We start from the raw sequence: 16,883 nt of genomic DNA, 5'->3' as shown, positions 1-16,883 counted from the left end.
AAGCTTACGAGAATCAGACTAGACTTAGAAGAATATAATTTCGATATTGAATACGTAAAAGGTACGCAAAACGTTTGCGCCGATGCTCTTAGTAGAATTAGTATTCACGAACTTCAAGACGTTCATAGAGGCATTACTCAGGTATTGGCTATTACTCGATCTATGTCTAGAACTACCGAATCAATTAATAAACCAGTATTGCAACAACCAATATTAAAACCATCTGTGTACGAAGCAGTGCGTAATGTTGACATTATTAAATTACCTTCACTGCATTTTCAAGTTAGACCTAATCATCTTAGGATGCTTATTAGGTACAAAAACAAGTTATATGCACAAAAAACTTTTAAAATCTCAAATGGCAACATTGCATTAGAGTATATGTTGTCTCAGTTGGATAATATAGCTGGAGATTTAAATATAAACAAAATAAAACTAAGCTTAGGAGATTCAATTTTTAATTTATGCGCAATTAATAAGTTTAAAGAGATAGGCCTTAAAATTTTAAAAAATACTAGTATTGCTCTTTCGCAAGTAAAGAAATTAGTTGCAAATCAAAATGAAAAAATAAAATTAATTGAGGATTACCATGCTTTTAAAAAAGTTGAAGGCTAGTTTTACTTGGAAAAATATGTCACGCGACGTCGCCAATTTTATAAAAAAGTGTCATAAATGCCAAGTAAACAAAATTAAAATTAAACTCGATGAACCACTAGTAATTACCCCAACCCCCCAAAAGCCGTTTGATATTGTCTGTATAGATACAATCGGCAGATTTCCCAAATCTGACGACGGTTTCGAATATGCGGTAACTATACAATGCGAACTAACAAAATACGTAGTAATTATTCCAATATCAGACAAACAAGCTTCAACTGTTGCAAAAGCTATTGTTAAAAATTTCATTCTTATTTATGGTCCTATGCGAGAAATTAGGACAGATATGGGAACCGAATATAAAAACAAGGTATTTGAAAATGTAACTAAATTCCTAAAAATAGATCATAATATAATCAATATATAATCTCAACAGCTTATCACAGCCAAACAGTTGGAGGCTGTGAACGAAATCATCGCGTTTTAAATGAATATCTAAGGATGTACATTAACGATTCAACAGACTGGTCTACATGGACTCAATACTACGCATTTTGTTACAACACGACACCAAGTTCTTATCATGATTTTACCCCGTTCGAGCTGGTATTTGGGAAAAAAGCTGATTTTCAAGATTCATTGAATAACTCTCAAGTTGATCCATTGTACAATATAGATGCTTACGATCAAGAATTTCGTTATAGGCTGTAATTGGCACATAAAATGGCAGGGGAGTTTCTTAAAGGAGCAAAGTTGGACAGAAAAGCCCAACTTGACATAAACGCAAAAGTATCCAATTTGAGTCCAGGTGATTTAGTTACGGTTACAAATGAAAGTCGGCATAAATTTGACTCGTGGTACAATGGTCCTTTTTCAGTTATCGGCACAGAAGGCCCAAACTGCACTATAAAGGACGATAAAGGAAAATCAATTATTTTACACAAAAACCGCGTGAGAAAATATTTTGTATAAATAAGATTAATTTGATATTTTTGTAGTTATATTATATTCATGTACTTATAATTTATTGTTTATGTACTTATGGGAGTATTTTTAAGTAAGAAATGTAATCATATATACTGACTTTGCAAAGTCGCTTATAGGTATTTTAAGGTTTAGGATTAAGTTTTTTATAGGTTTTTCAAGTCTTTTTTTTATTAAGTTAAGCTTAACTTTAAGAATCGGTAGGTTAAGTAATAAATGTAATTCGACATTTAAAAAATGTTTAATGTTTTATATTTCCCCAAAGAATGACCTTCACAAGTGGCCATAGTGAAGGTCCTTCTCCAAAAGGGGATGATGTAAAGGAATTATTTATAATATTAGGCAAATTCTTTAAAAGCAAAGTAGGTTACATTTTATTTATTATAAACATTAATAGTTGGTTGCAATAATTAGTCGACCTAGTATAGCAGCTATTTGCAAAATAAGCTATATCGCGGCTCGTGTCTAATTAGGTAACTGTGACGCTGTTCAATTGCTTTTGTATGGAAATATTTTTCAATTCATTCAATAAACAGTTTTAGATGGGGAATCTTCTTTGTTTTACTTGCCCTAAGTACCCAGCCATTACACAACAACAAGACGAAATACGCGACGCGAAAATAAAATACTGAGCGCGGTGTAAGTAAATTGTGCGGTACGTAGCTTGATTAATAAATTCTCCGCGCCAAACAATCCTCCTTTATACTACACCAGCAACCATCGAATCATCTCGAATTCCTCAGAAACTTCGGAGAGCCAGACGATTTTCACCGAAGTACGCGTCGACGTACGAGCACGAGAAACAGCGCGACGAACCAAGGTCATTCCATTGCTTATAGTCCGGGTGCGAATGGTGGCGTACGAGTAACGCTGTAACATTTCGAGGTAATAGGTAGGGCATTTACTTAATAATACATACATATATTCAATTTTCGTATGTACCAGTAACACCTATAAGTAGGCGTTTCGTTTTGGTTGTTTATTTTTATTTTAGGTAACTTTATTCTTATAGGGTCTACTTTAATACATGCATTCATTTATCATGATTGCTAGCGGAGCCCTACCGGAGGTTTCGCGGAGCACCGGGGCTCCGTGGAGCACACTTTGAGTAACGCTGCTATAGAGGATAATAATATATTAATAATAAATGTTTTTTATTTGCAAAAATACAATACACAATATATCAATACACAAAATATTTATAAGTGTAGTACAAAACTATACATGCAAGTAATAGGCCAACAAATTCAAATTTCTGCAGTGCAGATTCCAGTCTTCAACATTGTGACCCGAAAAAAAAAGAACATTTTATAAAGTATATAGTTCACCTAGCAGACAATTAAGATATTCTTTTCGGATAATACTTAAGACTAATGACATATAACTACTAACATCCATGTATTAAACCTACACACGTTAAAAGAATACATAATCTATATTACTAAAATTTTTTTAAATACAAACCATGCCAGACCCAGACATAAAGAGCAAAAAAATACATACATAAAATATAACTACACCTGAATTAAATATTCTATAAAAATCTAAATTTCACTGCTGAATGAATTATCTTTGTTTAATATATATTTCTTTATGTTTCTTAAAGAAAAATTAAATATTTTAAAAACTAATTAAAAATTCTATAACAGAGTATTGTCTAAACAAACAATATATCTATCTGCAATACCAAATAAACTTTTTGAAAATGAAAACAATTTATAGTATGGCATATATCAGATACATAGTATATATTTGTTGGTCTCTGATAATACTAGCAACAGAACTTGGAACTATAATATTGAAAAAAAAACTTAGTTCAAAGACAAATGCCTACAGAAAATATAAAAAAATAAGTTATAACAAAAACATTCACTCTGATTAATTCTGGGTGCTCAGCTCTATTAGTCTCTATACATATGTCTCGTCTCACTGAACATAGGAAGTCGTATGATATGAGCATAAAATAAAATGGAAAAATAGGCAGTGCAAACCTTATAAATAAATTCTCTGAATGATTCATGTGAAAAATAATGACGAAACTAATTTTTAAATAAATATGTATTCTAGTGTAGTCAGCAGTATCAGCGTTAATAAAATTTGGTGGAGAGAACTGATCAGAACAAATTCAATAGCTCAAAGTCTTAATAGAATTTACATTGCATATCTCTCTGCATATTTTTCTTGTAATGGGGACTGAAGGAAATTTAAAAATCTTTTATTGCTATGTTGCTGAACCATTCTTACATGAAGGATACTTACATGAAAATTTTTTAATTGTCGATAGGAAATGAGAGGCCAGACATTTTGTAATATGTATTTATAACAATCAAGTTAAAATTTAAATATTTGAAAGGTGAAACATCTTGATTGAAACCAACTGATTTGATTTTATTACAGACTAAAAATTGACGATACAAAAGGGTAATAAATAAAATCACATTTTCTTACCAGACACCTGGAATTGCTGCAAATCAATTAAAATATTAATTGATAATAACTTTTTACGGAAACAAGTTATTGATTTAAAATAGCATGAAGCATACATGAAACAGCATACATTGAAATCAAAAACAAACTTAGAATGATATGACAAATGATGTTCTATCAGTCAATATCAACGTCATTTCTGTCAGCTCCTGTCAATTTTGCCAAGCAAGATGGCCGACATGCGATTCCGATTTTCACCATACAAGCTTCATACATGTGTACGAAAGGTACACGGGTACACCAACCCCATCCAACCAAACGTAAACAGCGAACGCAGTTACCAAATACCTTTAGCGTGAGAATAAATCTCGGCGAAATTTACAGCGTTGCCGTTCTGTGTGGAAATTTGGCGATTTAAAAAAGCCAAATTAAAAATATTAATTATTATAAGCGATTAGTATAAATTTCACTCTTTGCTTTATAATAAAGAATATCCAGTTTCTGCTAACTATAATAATTTATAATCACTTATTTTTTTTTGTTAAAATTGAGTAATCACTGGCAACATCGAATAAAAAACATGTTTATCAATAAAATATCCCCTGTGCCCCTTGTGTAGATGGTGCGCTCAATCAAAAACCGCCAATGTTTATTCTAGTGTATTCAATGTTTTAAGCATAACACAAATATAGAGAAATGCGGCTTGCCTTGTTAAAGGGAAGAAATTTTGTCCCTCTACTGTAGGTGCAACAATTCGAACTAATTTTGACATTTGTAAGCCATAACTCTCTTGGCAATTCGTTTAACTAATCAACTTTGAAAGAAGGCTTGGTGAAATATGGCGACAAATTTGAATTCAATTAAGCGTGGGACATTCGAATTTTAAGACGGGCCCAACTTGAGAAACGGTTGAATTGTCGAAACAGTGGGCTGCCAAGGCAGTTGTGCATATAGGTCTCCTAATGGACCCGTCATGCCCCACCGGGAGTTACCAGAGCCCAACGGCCTTAGAGAAATCGATAAGGCTCTCTGGTCTGAAGGACTTAAAGTCACTCGGTACACTGAAAGTGTTTGAACCAGGCGCGCGTGAGTTCTGGGCACTCCCCGACTACATGGTCAACGGTTTCATCCTCCTCACAGCACCATCGGCATTCCGGGTTGTCCGCAATACCGATAGTATGGAGATGGCTTCTTAAGTGCCAGTGACCGGTTAAAAGACCTGTCACTAGCCGAAGAAACGGTTACTCCACTCTATTAAAATAAATTATTATATAATACTTGTTCTTTCCAACACATTTCTTTTTATATTTTAGAGTTACAAAAAATATGAAAACATTAAAAATAATTTTTCTTGAGTTAAACATAGCAAAAGTATTAGATAAAGTGTAGTTTAATAATATAATATAAAATAAAAATAAAACCTAAAATTCTCTAAAAATAATTAATAAATAGTAACAACAAATAACAAAAAATATAACTGTTACGCTAATGCAGAAAAACAAAATATAAACTCTAAAAACAAAACAAAATACACTTTAATATATCTCAACCTCGACAATCGCTATACCTATTTATAAAAACTCTAGAATTTATATAACTGACACAAAATCTGCGTAAAAGAAATATATACTCTAAAGAATGAATGTAAAAATATGAAATTCCTTTAGAGGGAATGTCCTAATTATGAGTTGCTGGTATATTTTACATTAGTTTGGGACAAAAAACTCAAGGCACAACAACGATCTAGTTTACTTATAGACTGTGTCTACAATTTGATGTATTCCAAAATTGGTTTGATTTGTCCACAATTGAATGAAATATTGGGCAGTATAGCTTGAAGAGGAGTTCTTGGAAGTGGTGATTGGAAAAAGTGCCTTAAATACTTGTAAAGGATGGACTGAGTTTAAGAATTGAAAAGCAAAGGCTTTGTCTTCCACTGACCACCTGTGAGCAGAAGGTGGACGATTTGCATTTGCAAAATTCTTTTTACAAACTGAAACCTTCGATCATTATAAAGAGTCTTTTAAGAAGCGATATATGCTATATATGCTATTTCATTGTTCAGAAGTAACCTCAATTTAGATAACTCTCATAGATTTATAAACATTATGCATTGTTTTTCCATTAACAACAATTTCATGCTTACGGGTTAAGCTATCTTTTGAAAGACCAGACTTAGCAAGGATGCCTTTCAACTCGAATTTCATTATCAACAAATTTGTCATATGAAAATCATATTCTTTGTCTCGAGAAAAATAAAGAATAACTGTGTTCTAAGAGAACCTGATGTTTTAGCAGAGACCATGGAATTGTATAAAAACTAAGCTTTGACTCCAAGGGATTATCAGCGTAATTATAATTTCAGGCAGAAAAATTATTGTAGTAAACTTTAAAGCTTTTGCAATCATTTAATGAACTTCCCTGGCGTACCATACATGCTTTCTTTAACAAGATGTTTCTCAAAAATGTAAAAAAAGTTTATTTTTTATAAGCCCCTAGACAATGAATGACCTAAGATATTCTTACACAAAGGATATTTCCATGATAGTTTTAGATTGTTACAAAAAATATAGATAATCCTGAAATTTTTATTAGTTTCAGAAAAATAGCAAAATTTGAATAAATATAACATATAAATTAATTTTATTGCAGTCAAGAGGCAAGAAATTAATAGAAAAAAACAAAAGTAAATTGATACATTTTGAAAACAAAGACCCGTTAAATTATAATTTAAGTACCTAATAAATAGTCTTATTAGCTTATGTTTTTTCCATTTATTTTGTCCATGTTGTCTCCATCTATGAGTCCTATGTCTAGAAAACTTACCCCGGTCCAAATTCCATGCCTTTTTAAGCCCTAATTTCACAAGAAATAAAATTTGAAATTAGAAGTTACGGTAAATAGAGAGTCAATATGTCCATTAATTTCAACAAACCTGTCCTGACCCACGAAGAGACGCCTTCGCAAAACTGAAAGTAAAAAAACTCAACGTCAAATTTTTCAAGAACTAACATCACTACTGTCAAGTCACCCTAAGCTGACCGCCGTCCGAAATTCCGCTTTTTAAGGTTCATGCGGCGGTTTAACAATTTAAACGCTATGAGACGTACGAACTTAATACATATACCTGGACTGCTAATGCATATGGCCACTATACCCAAAAATTACCGCGCCATTTTTATAATGATTGTGTCCTTTTGATGTTGGTCCCTCTGAACATTTTCAGTGTTGACAACAAAAAATATATTAAATAACGGTAATGAAGTTGACGACGCTGACGTTTGACGTGTGACCTGTCACGAACTAAATTTTTTTTATTGTTTATAAACCATCATTAGAATTCTAAAATCACGACTCGGCTCGATCACTCGATATGACTAGTTCTAAATAACATTTCCAAATTGTGAGTATAGTAGATTGCCTGGTTTTTGGCGATTTGTAAACGACACGGTTGGTTTTATCCTCTGCATCAGGCAAGATCGATATAGCTCCTCCTTATTTAATACGTGGATAATGTATCAGCATCTTTATTGAAACATATTTAGTTCACTGTTTCCCAAAATCGAATTATTGTGAATTGTCTGTGTTGTTTATCATAAAATAATATATAGAGTTGTTTATTTTTATTATATACAAAGCCTTGCTAATTACAAACTCTCATATCTATATTTTGACTTTTATAGATGGTTCTACCTATTAATGTGGAAACACTGTACATGAAGGAAAGTAAATGCCGTAAAGTAAACATACTACATATACAGTAAATATACTAAATTTGTTAAGTAAACACAAGCAAACATTTAAATGAAGATCACGATTTTCATGGTATTAGGATTTATAAGATATAAGTTTCTCAGAATAATAAAGCAAATATTTTAAAATGCATGCATCTATCCCAAGTCAATTGAAACTTTGTCTCATTTTAGTTAAGGATTATTTTCTTTCATAAATTTTAACGAAATTCTTAAAGAAGTAAAATCTCAGATCGTTAGTTGCGTTAACTATCTTAAATTCTTAGCTAAATGTAACTTTCTATTTTGTTTTCGTAAACATAACCTCCCAAAAACTTTAATTGTTTTGTTTCCCTACAATTGGCACAACTGAAAGTTGTCAGAGTGACCAACATCGAAAGGACCCAATCACGCAAAATGGCGGCCACCCAGCCTGGCAGGGTCGTGGTCATTTACTTTTCGTTGAATTGGTCGTTCAGGTATATTTATTAAGTTCGTGATGAGACGTGCTTAATCATTAGACTAATTCTATTTTCGATTAGTTTTGGCAACAAGCTGATGACAACTGAAGTGAGGTTAGGTGTGGTGTTTGCAAGTTTTTTCGTCAACTGCGTTTTCTCACTTTGCAACTAAAGTCTTGTCCCCAATCCAACCTCCATATTATGACCAGACCTTTTATGAGCCGAACTACCAAGAGTTTAAAAATTCTTTATGCTTCAGGTAATGGTATGGCATAATCACAATGTGATTGGAATAGTGCAGTGATTCAAATATAAGGTTTTATCGACTAACTGCCTAATATTCCTTATAAGGTACAGTTTTTCGATCGGATGAGTTACTACTTGATAATTTTATAAGGGGTTTATAAAAGTGATGTTATTAGAGTATCTTTTTTGGTCTATTTGGTATTAAACTGGTGATACGCATTGCTGTGTATCTCAACCAATAAATTAGCAGGCAATCCGTGAGGAACTTACCCAAGCGTCGTTTACAAATCGCCAAAAACTAGGCAATCCGCTATACTCATACGTCAAACGTCAGCGTCGTCAACTTCATTACCGTTATTTTGTAACGAAGTTACCAAATTTTCTGTAATTCTCTTATTTATCTATAAAATTACTCGGTCCTTTTTCCAACTTAAATTAATAATTTTCAAGATTCATAATGATAACTAAGCTTTGCCCAGTAAAGTTAGGAAAGTTTCTATTTTGTTAATAAACGCGTGACTGCGTTAATTATTAATTTATCTAACGCGTTTAATACCTCAGCAACGTTCGTGTCCGTACCACCACTACTGTTACCGCGTTTACTAAGTACCGCGCATGTCCGTGCTCTATATAATGCGATGCACTGGCCGGCAGTGGGGAGTCCGAGCAGTTCAGCAGTTGAGAAGTTAGCAGTTAGCAGTTGGATTAAATTCTCACAGTAGACGCCATTTCATTATTCGTAGTAGATGCGTAGCAGTTCCACTGAACACATATCCACAGCGTGAACCACCCACTTCTATTCACAAACCAGTGAAGACTCCTAACAACAAACGGCGGAGGAAGACGTCGACTCGCCCCCATTGTCGGTGGGGGGCTAAACTAACGCCTGAATAAAAAAGAGACTCAGCAAAAAATGGACCTATCTGACGGATACCTGACTGATAGGTCCACAAAAGGCGAGGACTACAGGAGATCAAGAAGCAGACAAGAGAGAGAGAGCGGGGTAAGACTTCGGACGACTCCTCAAAGTTCAAAAAACCCCCATCAAAATCCCGTACCGATCCCAGACTGTCCAAAACACTCAAAATCCCTCCAAACCTCGACCTGGGAGCTAGCAAAGCGACACCCTAGAGTGCGAAGCTGAGGCAAAGTGAGGAACGAGTTGGTAAACTCGAGGAGAAGATTCGGGAAAGAGAGTTGCTGATTGAGGGAAGGAAAAATGAGATTTACGAGGTTAAATTTCAAAACTCACAGATTACCGAGAAATTACATCTTTTTGAATACAACATAAACAAGTTCATCTCAGAAAACCTTACTCTCAAAAAGCAGATCTCCGACTTGAATGGAAAACTCGAGGAGGTGTTGAATCAAAATAAAGCCCTTACTAACAAGAATACTGAACTCGAAGAGCATCTGACGATGCAGGGGGGTCTGGCTAGAAACATAAACCAACATCAACAGAAAAAGAAGAGAACCAGGGAAGAGGCGGGCCTACCCTGAAAAAACAACAATCAGGGAGTCAGCCCCCTTAACATTGTCAGCCCCAAACCCTATCCCAACCCCCACTGAAAATCCCACCCAAAGGCTTAAAAAAGACCCACGATATATGCCCCTAAACAACCTTTCCTTAGCGGGCAAGAGGAAGAACTCTGATCCTAATACAAACAAAGTTCGCAAAGTAGTGTTAAGAGACACAAAAAACTGGGCCACAAAGTACAAGCTATTTTGTAAAAATAAAATTAACATTGAAAAAGTTCAGAAAGACAGATTTGGATTAGCGCTCTTTCCCAAAACACCCAAAGATTATAGAGAACTTACAGAACTTCTTAAGGAAGAAGGAATGGAATTCCATTCCTTTTTCCTTGAAGAGGATAGGAAACTGAATGTGATACTGAGGGGACTAGATCAAAACTTTAATTTGGAAGAAGTGGAGGAGAAACTGAGAATGATGGGGTTCGAGCCGGAGGAACAGAAAGCAAATTGGGCTGTGCTATCGTTGTCAACAATACGAACACGTCATGAGCAATTGCAACGCAAAGCCGCGTTGCCACAAATGCAAGGGCGATCACTTCTACTCAGATTGTGAAAAAAACACCAGAAGGGCGGAGCCAAAGGAAGGAACTTTACAATCGCTTATGAAACTTCCCGAGTTTCCTGTCAAAAACACGAACCTCATAAATCTTCTAAGTTTGCCTGACGGGATGTTGGAAAAAAAATCGGCAACCTGATGGCAAAACTTGAAAAATTAAATTCAAACCCGGCGTTAAAACTATTACTAGGAGCCGAAGTCTAAGTCCCCACAGTGCTCATTCACTTCCTTCTTGGGTGTTCAAATCCCAATTCCCATCCGTACTAACCACATAAATCCCATATAAACCCTAATCCAAATGCCAAAAACTCAAAATATCACCCAAGAACACCATATAAGACCTACGTTCCCACCTCCGCCCGACCTTTTCTCATCAGCCAAAAGTTCCGTAGTCTGGGGGGGTGTGGTCTGCCTCGCAGGCTCGCGTCCAATAACATCACACCCAGACCTTATAAATACATGTAATCAAACCTTATCCCGACCAGGCGGTTCCTATGCTCCGAGCGAGTCAAAAGTCCAAGCACCTAGATGCGACCCAGAATTATAAAAAGAAGGCGCCTAATCTCGATGGAAGTATTCTTTCAAAAAACCGGCAAGAGCCTCGATGCTAGCCCGGATTAATCAGTCCAAACAACAACACAGTGGGGAGTCCGTTGAGTGGCAGTCCGTTGAGTAACAGTCCGCTGAGAACAGTCCGACCGAAGCGCCAGCAGTAACCGACCGAGGTAAGCCCCACAGTACCGTACTACGCTCCGCCGCCGCCAGCTCCTTCACTCTGGCGCTGTTGCCAGCATGTAAGTATAGTAGGTAAGAAGGTAGGCAAATCCCTTTTTCCTATTCCTAGTGTCCACAGGATACGCGGGGTTGCGTGCCGGACCGTTACGGGGTAACACTGTGTATTCCTTAAAGAATTGCTAGGAGGCTACGTGTCGGACCGTTACGAGATAGCACCCTGCATTGGATATTATCCAATTATTCCTAGTGTCTACAGGATACACGGGGTTACGTGTCAAACCGTTACGGGGTAACACTGTGTATTCCTTAAAAAGTGCTAGGGGGCTACGTGTCAGACCGTTACGAGGTATCACCCTGCATTGGACATTATCTCATTACTTGTAGTGTCCACAAGATACACGGGGTTACGTGTCAAACCGTTACGGGGTAACACTGTGTATTCCTTAAAGAAGTGCTAGGGGGCTACGTGTCGGACCGTTACGAGATACCACCCTGCATTGGATATTATCCCATTATTCCCAACCTGACAACATTGCCTTCTTCTACCTACATAATTAAGACCGCGTCTACTAAACTCTGTTTGTTTAAAATGTCGGTATGACATTCGGCTGATGATCCGTTTATTTATTGCCATAAATTACTGTACCGCATTTACATTTTGCTTACCGAAATGGGTTCTCTCCATTGCACCCCTCCTCTTCCCGCACCGTACCGTATTGAATTTGGCCGTATGTTAATTAGGCTTATTGAGAAGTGTTAGCAAGGAGATGAAATGTTGGGTTTGGGGATGAATAAATGTGATTTTGTTACAATGTTCCCTATTGATTTACTCACACAGAAGACCTGGATTACTTTCTCCACTGTCTAAAGGTTACCCGATAGGCCATGGTCCCTCATCCACATTAAACTTGAGGGTGGCGCCCGAGATAATGGTTGAATAACCAACTACAAACTTTATGAATAACCCAGAAGATCGAGAGGGGATTAAAAAGATTAGTAAGCGCCAGTAATACCATTACAAAACTGGCGCCCGAGTAGGGAGCTTTTCTTTTTTTTCGAATACGGAAATGTGACCTGCTTTTCATCCCTAACCAAACTTACATTGTCAGATCTCAATAGATAACTTTTACCAAGTGTGCATACTAATATTGCTAAGAAAAGCAGAAGATCCGTTACCATCTTCAGAGATTAGTCAAGTTCAGTTAACGCGCCTGGACACTGGGCCGTTTTTTTCCGTCAACATGACCGTTTACATTGTTAAAGACCGTTTTTTAACTCGGTTTGGCAGTTAACCTGAATGACCATTTCCGGTCTAAGAGTACTGCGCATGTGCCGTAACCAAGTTTTCAGACAGTCCGCCCCTGTAATACCGTTTATGTACCGAAAGCATAGGTTTAGAGTTGAAACTCCAATTACAGAAAACATACTGTTTGGCTTACCGTCCTTAGTATCTGCAGTTCAAACACATTTTCTGCAAAAGCAATATTTTGCCGTAGCCAAATCCGATGGATCGCCGTACGCACCTTTCAATAAGTCAATAATGGTAAGGAGATAAACATGCGCAAGAACGAATACTCCCCACCCGATTATTTTCCGATTTGTTATTCCGTTGAAGAGAGCAAAGTGAGAGTCGACTACAGACCTCGGTACCGGTCACATCGAGAGAGAGTCGCCTACAGACCTCGACACCGTTCACATCGAGAAGGAAGTCGACTACAGACCTGGGCACCGTTCACATCGAGAAGAGTCGACTACAGACCTTGACACCGTTTACATCGAGAAGAGAGTCGCCTACAGACCTCGACATCGTTCACATCGAGAGAAGAGGCTATTACCGACATCGGTACCGTTCGCATCAAAAACAGGATACCGCCGACTTTGAGACCGCACACACTGGAGAGAAGTATACTACCAACCTCAAGACCGATCAGATAAGAGGGTGCCTACTACCGAACGTTCTACCGTCCGCATGAAAAAGATCCTGCTATCGATTTCTCGACAGATTAACCGAAGACAGTAGATTAACAACGCCTAAATCGCTTACTGCCATTGCAGTTTTTACCGAAAGGAATCCGTTCTTCGAATACCTAGCGACAACATGGAACCGACTACGTCCCAGAACACGACTTCAGTGACTACCGTATCGACCGGGAACATGACCACATCCGCAGCCGGCACGTCCGAATCTAATGCACGCATCAGCTGGATATACCTCCTGAAGAAGGACGATTTAGTGAGTGAGCTTAGCAAGTTCGGACTGGACACTTCTGGTACCGTAGACCTGCTAAGACAAAATTTTACTACTTTTATAAAATCTGGAAAAACCACTCCAGATCCGAACCACCAGGCTTTTATATTTCCGACCGTATATCCACCGACCTCCGTATTACCACCACCAGTCACGGCAGCTACGACTGTTGGCCCCCTACCGTCCATAACGATGCATCCAGCAAGTCCGTTACCAGGCCCGATGCAACCACTTAAGGTTCATAAGTGGAATGTATACTTCGACGGTCACACCGACCCTGTCACTTTCATAGAGAGGTTACAAGAAATATGTGTATCTCAAGGGATCTTAATTTACCGGTTGCTTCCACACATGCCAGAGTTATTTAAGGGCAAAGTTTCTCTATGGTACCGAAATAACCGCACGCGTTGAGGAACTTGGGACGAGTTCCTGAGAGATTTTCGAAGTTTCTACTTTCCCGTCAACTATGCCGCCGACCTGGAAATTGAAATTAGTCGCCGGTTGCAGCGCCATGAAAAATGAAGCATCAATATATTACCAATCTACAAACGCTGATTCGAAGGCATGAAAATCTTACCGCCGAACAGGAAATTCAATGGCTGTACCGAAACTTGCTCCCAGAATATCGCCAGTTTATCAGAAAGACTGATTTTACTGACGTGGCCGGATTGTCGAGGCTTATCCGAGAAACCGAAGATTTGCTAACGGAATTGCAAGCTGAATCCAGTGGCAGGAATCGAGCACCAGCCGGCGCAGCTGGGACCAGGATAAATCCGAACACCTCCACTTATATTCAGAGGTCTACAAGGAACAACAGGATCAAGACTATGCCCAACCGCCACTCAAATTCCAACCGTACAATAAGCAACAATGACCAGCATTGCTGGCGATGTGGGGAAGGCGGACATTTTAGAGTAGACTGCGGAGCGCGGAGCTGCCAGGTTGTTTTGTTCCAGATGCGGAAAGACTGGAATAATGTCACGCCATTGCACTTGCTCCCGTCCATATTCGGGACACTAGATCGGTGCCCTAATATTTGACACATGGAAACGTCAATTGTCTTTTCTATTGCTAAACACTAAGAATTTTCATTTATTTTGTTAATTTTTTTGTGTTTTTTTTATTTAAATATATGTCTATATTATTTCTTTAAAATAAAAAAATGTCCTTTAAAACCACCACTATTCATTGGAAAATAATAATTCAATTCATGGAAAATCACAAAAACTTGTTGTGTTCATCCACTTTTGGTTTTAATATGGCAACACGGGTGCAATCAATAGGACCTATAACACCAGGGAAATTGGATCTCTCCATAAATGTTAATTTATTAATTTCTCTCATCTCTTATATTTGAAAAATTAATCGGTCAGCAAGGTGATTGTCAAAAATTTCACTAATTTTATGGATCCAACAACTTGCAGTAGTTTCGCTAATTCCAAATTTAAAATCTTGTCCAATGCTTCTTTGGTAATAATCTGTGGCATAAAATCTTGACATACTAAAACTGCCCATTCAATGATAACTCTATTTCCTCTGCGTCTATTATTAACAGAAGGTTGTGGAAAATAGGGTTGAATTAAAGAAAACCGGGTATGACTATTGGTTAACAATAAATGAAACAAATACTTTTAAAAAAGGATACTGTCACATTATGCACGTATTAATAAAGGAAGAAGCTATATCGTCTGGTGTATACGATATACCCGAGCGTGTCGTCGATAAATCGTTAAAAACTAGGCAATCCGCAAGACACTCACGACTGCAAATTGTATTTAGAATCAGTCATATCGAGTAATCGTGTCGAATCGTGATTTTAGAATCCCAGCCATCGACTTGGCCCACTCAATCCCGAGTACCTCCGCCAGAAAATCCACCACCAATTTCAACCGACACCAGACTGCATATACGGATTTTTATAGACGACGCACCGTACTTGGCTTTGATAGATACTGGAGCCGCCCACTCGTTTATAGGAGACCGTGCTGTAGCAACCTGCCGCCTCAATAATTACCCAAAAATACTACCTATAGTTCCAACAGCCAAGGTTGCCAAGGTTGCCGAAGCATATAAGATTCCCATCATCGTTGGAGACCTCCCGTTGACTAAAACCTTCAGTTATTTTCCAAACGTCACTTCCAATATTGTCTTGGGAATGGACTTTCTAAACAGACATGATGTCAAATTAGACTTCAGCACAGGCCAAACATACCTAGGAGACCGTTTGTTACCACCTCCGACCCCATGTAGCCCTATAGGCTCAGTGGATAGTGGTCAGCGCTTGAGCGTGACGTCTATTGAGCAGCAAGAGCTAGACCGATTCCTGGAAAATGAACTAAGCAAATTTAAAGCCATAAGGGGTACTACACCCTTGGTAGAACACGTCATTCGCCTACGAGACCCAGAACCGATAAAACAAAGAATCGACCGCAGAACCCTAAGATGCAAGATATTATAAATACCGAAATTCGACAAATACTAGAAGATGGAATCATTGTGCCTTCAGGTAGTCCGTGGAGTTCACCGATCGTCATGGTGCGTAAAAAGGACGGCAAGTACCGTTTTTGTATTGATTTCCAAAAGGTCAACTCTGTTAGCCGAAAAGATGCATACTCATTGCCTTTTATTACTTCGATTTTGGACAAACTACGTAGGGCTCGATATATATCAAGTATTGATCTGAAACAGGGCTTCTGGCAAATCCCACTTTCCGACAGTAGCAAACCAATAATCGCATTTAGCGTGCCTGGGATGGGGCTGTACCAGTTCAAAGTAATGCCATTTGGGTTACATTCCGCAACGGCTACATTTACATCAGGCAAGTATCACCTTGCATTGGACATTATATCCTTATTCCTAATATCGGGTTGCGTGCCAAACCGTTACGGGGTAATATTGTGTATTCCTTAATAAAGTGCTACGTGTAGGACCGTTACGAGATAGCACCCTGCATTGGATATTATCCCATTATTCCCAACCTGACAACATTGCCATCTTCTACCTACATAATTAAGACCGCGTCTACCGACATTTTAAACAGAGTTAGCCAAGGTTACGAGCGACCGCATTTATTTTCCATATTAGACCGCTTAATTATACTGTGGGTGGCTTACCGCTTACCATTCCGATTAATCCCGACCGTTTCATGTTTTATTTCTCTGGGCTGTATCTGATCCGTTTATTCACTGCCATAAATTACTGTACCACATTTACATTTTTCTTACCGACATGGGTTCTCTCCATTGCACCCCTCCTCCTCCCGCACCGTACCGTATTGAATTTGGCCGTATGTAAGGCTTATTGAGAAGTGTTAGCAAGGAGATGACATGTTGAGTTTGGGGATGAATAAATGTAATTTTGTTACA

This window comes from Anthonomus grandis, chromosome 2, assembly GCF_022605725.1.
Source record: "Anthonomus grandis grandis chromosome 2, icAntGran1.3, whole genome shotgun sequence".
Classification (NCBI taxonomy): Eukaryota; Metazoa; Arthropoda; class Insecta; order Coleoptera; family Curculionidae; genus Anthonomus; species Anthonomus grandis.
Note: the sequence above shows the minus strand (reverse complement) of the source record.